Source organism: Nicotiana sylvestris, chromosome 8 (assembly GCF_000393655.2).
Source record: "Nicotiana sylvestris chromosome 8, ASM39365v2, whole genome shotgun sequence".
Lineage (NCBI taxonomy): Eukaryota > Viridiplantae > Streptophyta > Magnoliopsida > Solanales > Solanaceae > Nicotiana > Nicotiana sylvestris.
In genome coordinates this window covers 163,153,549-163,162,157 of record NC_091064.1, presented here as the reverse complement: position 1 = coordinate 163,162,157, position 8,609 = coordinate 163,153,549, and the positions used below count along the sequence as shown (strand labels likewise).

The 8,609-nt window shown below is 33.5% G+C and overlaps 1 long non-coding RNA gene across 1 annotated transcript; it reads left to right on the top strand.

Moving 5' to 3' along the window:
- The first annotated feature begins 4,612 nt into the window (after window positions 1–4,612).
- On the top strand, window positions 4,613–7,946 carry LOC138876454 (uncharacterized). The gene is made up of 2 exons (XR_011401726.1): window positions 4,613–4,939; window positions 7,663–7,946. It is a non-coding gene; the product is annotated as an uncharacterized lncRNA (long non-coding RNA).
- The last annotated feature ends 663 nt before the right edge of the window (window positions 7,947–8,609 follow it).

Here is an 8,609-nt window from a genome sequence, read left to right as displayed (position 1 = left end):
TGTTTTGTTCTACGAAGATTTTACCTAAAAAAAAAACCCGAAAAAACCCGAGAAACCCGAAAACCCAAGAAAAACCGAGATTGAAAAACCCAAGTTTTATTGATTTGGTTTGGTCTTTAGATTTAATAACCAGACACAATTGGTTTGGTTTGGTAATTGTAAAATTCGAACCAACCCGACCTATGTACACCCCTAATTATAAGCATGAAGATCAAAAGTTGAATGTGAAAGACTAAAATAACCCTATAAACTTAAGTGACTATGATACCCTTCAAAAAATTATACCTTCATAAATAAGTATAAAATCTTTTGGTTCTCTCAACCTTCTGCAATTCATATTTCAAAATTGTATAATTTTGCATGACTATGGAAAAAAAATCTTTTTGTTATGTTTTTATTATTGTCAGTCGCTTCTTAATTAATTGTTCACAAAATTTTACAAACATTTAATTCTTTCATTCTTTAAAAAAAAAGTATATCATGTACAAATAAGTATTAGTTTCTCTTTTTATCTGTTGCACGTATCATTTCGTTGAAACATCAAAATGGAACAACTTTAAAAACAATATCTACAGAGAAATATTAGGTGAAATATACAGTCGTATTATATGTTTGTAAGTCATAACAACTATATTTATGTAATTATAAAATACACTTGTCTAACTAAATATAATTATTGATCTTCGTAGAGCTATCCAGTCAATTTGAGTTCAACACTACATCTCTAAAACTATTTACTATTTTTAGCTTGTATTTTTTTTCTTTTGAAATTTTGGTGTAATATTTCACATGTTTTAATAATATTTTAATTTTTTTACTGCTTGTACAGAATAACACGTGCGACGCACGTATCAAGAAACTAGTATTGTTAAAAGTTCAACACAAGGTTTAATTTTCTATTTCTGTAATATCTTTGCATTATCATTCCTTCTCTAATCGTGCTTGGAGTATTTTGAATTTCCAAAATAACATATTAAGGAAAAAGAAATAAATGTAACCTTTAAAACACTCGATGAATATTGAGAAAATGTCACTTTGCGATAGTTAATCAAAGTTCACCTCAACGGTTAATTTTTTTTTGTATCTCTATGTATTTTTGTGATATTATATTACTATAAGAATATAAAATGTATGTCCGGTACCAAACAATCAAGACAAAAACACAAATAAACAAATCATTTTCCAAAAATAAAAGACAAAAGAGAAGAAGATGAAAGAGGAGGAAGAGAAATCATTAATTCCCACTTCGCTCTATTTAGACCCATTTCATTTTTATAATCAGGCCTATTCATTCTATAGAAATCTAAAATCACAAATGATAGTATCATTGCATGAAAAGAACAAAAGTAAAATTGTCAATCACAACATCATGTAAAAACGACATAGAATATGTCTGATGATATATTTCCAATATTATGCAGGAGAAATAATAAAATGTACAACACATTTTCAGTTACAAACAAAGGTATTTCTCCCACTTGACACACCAGGATGAACCCATTGACACAATCACATATACCAAATCCATTTAAATTGTAGATTGAAAATAAGAATTTAATTGCGTAATTCCTTTGTGTATCCAAATATCATACATATATGTAATTTGTATATAAAAAAAAGATCTCATACATATACACAAACACAAAGACTGTGAGCACAACTTTATGAGAAGAAAGCGAGAGAATATAATGGATGCTTATAGATTTTCAATTGCTTTTCCCTCTAAAATAGTTCCTGCAACATCCTTAAAATCCTCATATCATACAATCAGATAAATTCCAATAATTTATCACAAAATAAAGAATATAATTAGTTAGGTAACACAAAATATTGAAAGTTTTTTTTTTAAAGAAAGTGCATCTCCTTCCACGATATGTCCAAGTATTGCTCTCAAAAGAAATATTGCCAAGGTGAAACAAATTTAAGCTTTGAAGGGTAAAAGAAGTAGCAAAAACAATCTAATAGTAAAGTAAGAATTACCTGTAATTGGTTAAGAGGATGCATTGGCTATCAAGGTTAAGAGTGATGGTGGTGTTCTTTATTATATATATATTTTTGACGATACTCTGCACTATTGAATGAGAAGCCAGAAGTTTTAAGCAATTAATTGTAATAAGTTATTATGTACATCTCTTTAGGACCCCGTTAAAAAATTAACGCATTTATAACTTTTTATTACTCTCTCTAATTGCACAATAAATAAACAATAACTTGGAAGATCGAACAACTAAATAATTGGGAGATAAAGGCAAAGAAAGGAAGTTAAAGATAAATAGCTTTTTCTGGTCTAAGAGAGGTGCCACAAATAATTGGAGAGAGTGTACCTGAAAAACTGGAACACCATAAAAGCTTTTTTCAAAAGTTCCAATCCTTTCCTTTTCATATTTAAAAAGAGCCAGCAGAATATGATTACTTCAGATTATAGAATAAAAAAATTAACAGTGCACAAAATAATATATAAACATATTAATTTATATTTTAATGTACAAAACTATCTTTTGCATAAGCGGACACCTGAATATACTCCTCAAAAAAATGTCACAAAAGGATAGGCCTCCAACCATTTGACTGACAAAACCTATGCAATAATTTCTGAAATTCCCAATTGGTATATGTAATTATCTTTGTTAGAGTATATAACTGAGCAAAAACTATCTTTTCAATCAATTTCAAACAAAATGTACCTTCTGCATACTATAAATTTATTCCTAAGATGAAAAAAACCTTGTTAATGCTCACCTTAGCTACAAGAATTTTCAAATATTGCATTAAACAAAGGTTTCCTTCAAGAAAAAGTTTCTAAGCACGACTAATTGTTGTGCTATCTAACTTGTGCTAATGCTTGAGTAAGCATTGTGCAAGGTTTATTATTATCAATTAAGTTACTGGTACCTTCAAAATAGACAAAATAAAGTAAAATTGTTTTATCCTTATTTGTATTCTTTCTAGATATTATATCCTCCTTCAGCATGTTAGTTTATTTGCATAAGTTATAATAGTTAGCTTTAGACAGTAATCAAGTAACATAACATTTCAATGTGAAATAACTCATTATTATGGCACATAGAGTAAAGCTCAAAGGTACACCTCAATAATAAAGTTCTACCACGATGCTGCTTGTTTGGCTGAAGCAAGTAACAGAGTTGCATCTATTAAACATGTACCTGTAATATATCCAATTTTTTGTCTATACCTTTTTAACCCACTTATCTTGAACAACATAATCTCCACTATGTTGCGCGTCACCATCACTTGTTTAGTTCCACATTTCTATTAAAAGAAGAATACAACATGAGATGCCCAAGGCAATCACTTAGGTAAAAGGAGGAATGAATTCCTAATAAGGCAAAAAAGTCCAATATTTCAGTATTATATTTGAATGTTCCTCAAAATATACAATTCTAACATCGAAAGGAAAATTGACACTTAAGTAAAAGATATTATAATACTTCATGACAGTATCATGGAGTTTAACAGAAATTATCTTTTAATGTTAATGTGTTTGTTCCACATTGACCATTTCAGAGTCTCTTTCAAGGTCGGAGCATCTCTATTCCCATCTGATAAATATAGTTAAAAATTAATGTTATAAGTTAATAAAGAAATTAATCTTTACTAATTAAACATCTTTTTACGATTCTACCATCTTTTAATGGTTTTTAACATTCTACATAAACTGTAACCTTATCCAAGTAAATATGAGACCACCTATGTTAAACTGAAAATGCCCCACAATTAAGGAGATAACCAACAACAACAACAACAACAACAACAAGAAGAACAACAATTAAGGAGATAACCAGAAAGCATAAATTAAAGGGGGGAAAACTATGAAAAATTCAATTATAACAGCAAATCATTCCAACTATAAAATGACCTCTCTTTTGGAATAATATGATTGTATTTCCATCTTAACTTCAAAAGATTGATCCATACTTCAATCAACTATGATTTATCTGTATATATTTCACAAGTTCGAATTTTAATATTTAGAGCATTTGTGATATCCTCTCAAATTGTTACATAAATAAATAGCATAAAATTGAGTAAAAAAAAAAGTTAGGATAATTTTAATAGAAAAAGGACCTGCAAAGTCATGAACTGTCCGTGAATTTTCTCGGGAGCAGAAAGTGTCTTGTCGTTGAAGCCTTTAATTGCTGCCAATCAATAACGTTGTTGATCCCTGATTTTCGACTCGGAATCCAAATTGAAAGCCTGCCACCATTGACTCCAAATTTGCCTCGTCTTATATTTGGGGGAGAGTACTGTTATGTGAGAGATTTGAGGAAGGGGCAACTGTTTTACCTTTGGGCTTCCATGAAACGATTGGACTCTCCAATAAATACCCAAGAAACGTTTCGAGCAACAGTTGTTTATTTAATACAATTTTTTTATTTATTGAATGTGAATGAAGAAGGTAAAAATGCTCAAAAAAAAGGAGATAAAAGATAAATAGAATTGCTAAACATAGAAGGATGCCACATCACCTTCTCCATGTCCAACTTTATTATATATTTCTATTTTTTATTATGTAGAAAAGCCATGAAGGTCGACCAAGGATAAAGTGGTAATTTCACATAGCTGATCTTAAATTGAATTTTTATTAACATATGTATCCTTCTCCTTCCTCACGTTCTTTCATTCTAGAATTCTCTTTCACTATTACTTTGCTAATCATCTGCCATTTACTAATGGGTTCTGGCCACAATTATCTGCCATTAGTAGTAGATCTTTCTCGCTAACCTTTTTTTATCCTTCATATCTTTTTTAGGAATTTTACTTTTTATTATCTCTAATCAAACTTTGGACTCAACTCTGTGTTTCACAATTGGGGATAAACTTGTCGACTGCTTCTTGATGAATGAACTCTTGGAGTAGCAATCGTCTACCAGGATGGAGTATTCTTGGAGCTTTCGTACTGCTGAATGGGAATATTGAGGTATACCCTTTCAATTGTTATTTTTGAAGGGTTTATATGTTATTTTTTTCTTTTTTATTTATCATAATTATTCCGTCGAAGGTCGATTCTCTGCCAATTTTTAGGTATAACCCCTTTGAAATGTTGAATTTTTTAAGGTTTAAAATAGGTGAAATTTACTAATCGCTGAATTAAAATTTTGATATATAATCCCCTTTTAGATTTTTGTTTATATTGTCGGGCTACATTTCCCATTGATTCCTCATCTATACTATTATAGCCCTATTCTTTCGCTCACTAATTTTAGTGTTTTTCATTATTTCTCTTTTGATTCTTCTTCCAACCTCCTCTTGAAGTTGATCTCGTGATTAGTGTGATGACCCAAAAGGTCATCACTTGTTTTAAAACAAAATTTCCATGTTCTGAGGCCTTGAAAACCTCATTTAGAGTCACCTCGATTTGCGTGCACAGTCCGGACGTGTAGCCGGAAAGCTTAAATATGAAATTCTGTAAACAACGATAAAATTTGGTTATAAAATGAGTTAATTTGACTTCGGTCAACGTTTTGGGTAAACGGACCAGGACCCGTGATTTGATGGTCCCGGAGGGTCCATAGAAAAATATTGGACCTGGGCGTATGCCTGGAATCGAATTCCGAGGTTCCAAGCCCGAGAAATGAATTTTTAAAAGAAATTATTTTCTGAAACTGTTTAAGGAATATTGAAATGAAATTTGCTTAGAACGCGATGGTATCGGGCCCGTATTTTGGTTCCGGCGCCCGGCACAGGTCTTATATATGATTTAAGACGTTTTCGTGAAATTTGGTGAAAAACGAAGTTTATTTGACGTGAGTTGGATTTCCCGTTGAAGAATTATGAACTTTGAGAGTTCTTGACGAAAATGTTGAGTTTTGAGGTTTAATTCATGATTTTACATGTGATTTTGATGATGTGATCATACGAGTAGGTCCATATGATGTTTTTGAATTAGTATGACATTTGGTTTGGAGCCCCGATGGCTCGGGTGAGTTTTGGGATGTTTTTACACTTAGGGAAAAGTTGCAGATTCAGAGAAGTTGCAGGTCTCTGAAGTCAGGTCTCGCGGTCCGCGGTGGAAGCTTTGCGGCCGCGGTGGGGACTCTGCGACCGCGGTGGGATGTGTGCGGTCCGCGGTGGAGGCCTGTGCGGCCGCAGTCCATTTCGTGCGGTCCGCACAGGGCACTGGACCGCAGTACCTCAGGAAGACCCATGCGGTAGTAGTCCATTTTGTGCGGTCCGCACAGGGGGTCTGAGAGGAGTATAAATAGACAGGATTTTCAATCATTTTTTATTTTTCAAAACCCAAAAAAAAATGTAAGAGGCGATTTTTCAAACAACTTTTCTTCTCCAAATCAATTGTAAGTCATTTTTAACTAATTTTCTTCAATCATTAACATCTTTTAACATGATTTCAACTTCAAATCAATGATTTTCATAGGGGAAATCGGGTGTTTTGGGTAGAACCTAGGTTTTTTAAAAATTGGGGATTTGGACCTCGATTTGAGGCCCGATTTCAAAACAAATTACATATTTGAGCTCGTAGGGGAATGGGTAATTGGGTTTTGACCTCGTAGGCTAGGGGGAAATTTTGACTTTTTGGGTAAAACCTTGGAAAATCCATTTTCATGCATTCAAATTGATTCATTTAGCGTTTATTTATGTAATTAAGTAATTTGTGGCTAGATACGAACGAATTGGCGGTGGAATCAAGGGGTAAAGCTATAAATTGAAACTTGAGTTGTGTTCGAAGCATTGAGGTACGTGTCCGGTCTAACCTTAGCTTGAAGGATTAAGAGTTGAGTCCTATTTTCTATTTGCTTCTTGTTGAGTACGACGTATAGGCATGGTGACGAGTATCTATACGTTGGTGTCAAGCATGACCGTGAGTCTTAAATTGATACTTGTTGTATTCTTGAATGTTACTATGGTTGAAATAGTGAGTAGATCCTTGATATTGAGTAAGACTTAGTTTGTTTATTGTGGGATCTGCTTATGATCGAGAAATGGTGGTAATTGAAACGAGTAAGAGTTGAGTTAAGATTGGTTATAGCTGATTCTCCCTTTCTGGGGCATATATACTTGTACTGCTGAGTTCCCTTGCCGGGATAGTGTAGTCTATTATTGATCCTTTGCCAGGACGGTTAATTATGATTATTGTTGACTGTATAATTGAAACGGGTTGCATGTCGCAAAAGATATTATATTGGATCTGGTTTCACGCCGCAACAGATATTATATTGGATCGGGTTGCACGCCGCAACAAATATTATATTGGATCGGGTTGCATGCCGCAATAGATATTATATTGGATCGTGTTGCACACCGCAACAGATATTATACTGGATCGGGATGCACGCCGCAACAACTATATATATGTGGATCGGGTTGTACGCCGCAACAATGTTAAATGATAAGGGATCGGGTTGCGCGCTGCAACAGTATTGTTATTGTATTGTTGTGGATATTGAGCTGTCCTTTCATATCTTATTAAGGTTCTGTTGGTCTTGATATGTTTCCCCAAAGCATGTACCCCTTCCCATTTTTAAACTGCTTATTCTTGTTTGTTTTCCTGCCATATATTATATAACTGCACAGGTTTATCTGGAGTTTGGTCCTAGCCTCGTCACTACCTCGCCGGGGTTAGGCCAGACACTTACCAGCACATGGGATCGGTTGTGCTAATACTACGCTCTGCACTCTGTGTAGATACCAGAGCGGTACTTGATCAGCAGCAGTAGGGGAGCCAACCTTCAGTCCACCGAGACACCGAGGTAGCCTTAGAGGTGTCCGCAGGCCCGACGTCTCCTCTATCTTTTATTATGTTCTATTATCTCATGTATCCGAGACAAACAATGTTATTTTTCCTTCAAACTGTTGTATGTAGTACTCTTAGTAGTCCGTGGATATTGTGATACCAGATTCTGGGTAGAGGCATGTGTTGACTTTCGAAATATTTTTGGTTTTATATATATTTAAGACTTCTGCTTAAATCTCATATTCCGCTGTCATTTAGATGTTTATCACTTGTTAATATAAGTTGTAAAAAGATATTAAAATAGAAGAGCCAAACATTTCTAAATTTATGGCTTGCCTAGCTTCTACGAGTAGGCGCCATCACGCCTCCCGAGGGGGTAATTCCGGGTTGTGACAATTAGAAATGACAGATTTTGTATTTTTGTTTTCTTTCTTTTATTATTTTAACTATTAAAATATTTTCAAGAGTCCCATAATATGCGTAGTGGGTTGCCAATGCGTAGTCAGTGCAGTGTGCAGGATTTTAGGATCATAAAGGTGATAACGGTGGATAGTTTTTGAATCATTTTTATCGTTTAACTGAAAAAATTGAGGAGATTGTGTAGAGGTTGTTTATTTTTACACCATTTGCTTGCTTCAAGTTGTGACCAAAAACACTCACGCAAGTGCACGTGATCGTCAAGTAATAGAGTAGTGAGTAGAGTATCGTTCCCGCGAAGACTTATGATTAACTGTTGACTTATTCAAACTCAATTAATTTGTCTATCCAAGTGGTTTTTTATAAAATAGAGATGTAATTGTTTTACTACCTAAACTACCAAGAAATAATCTAACTAGAGCAGTTAACCAAACAAATAACAATTTCGAGTAACAAACAGTAGGAGAAGATATTCCAGGGT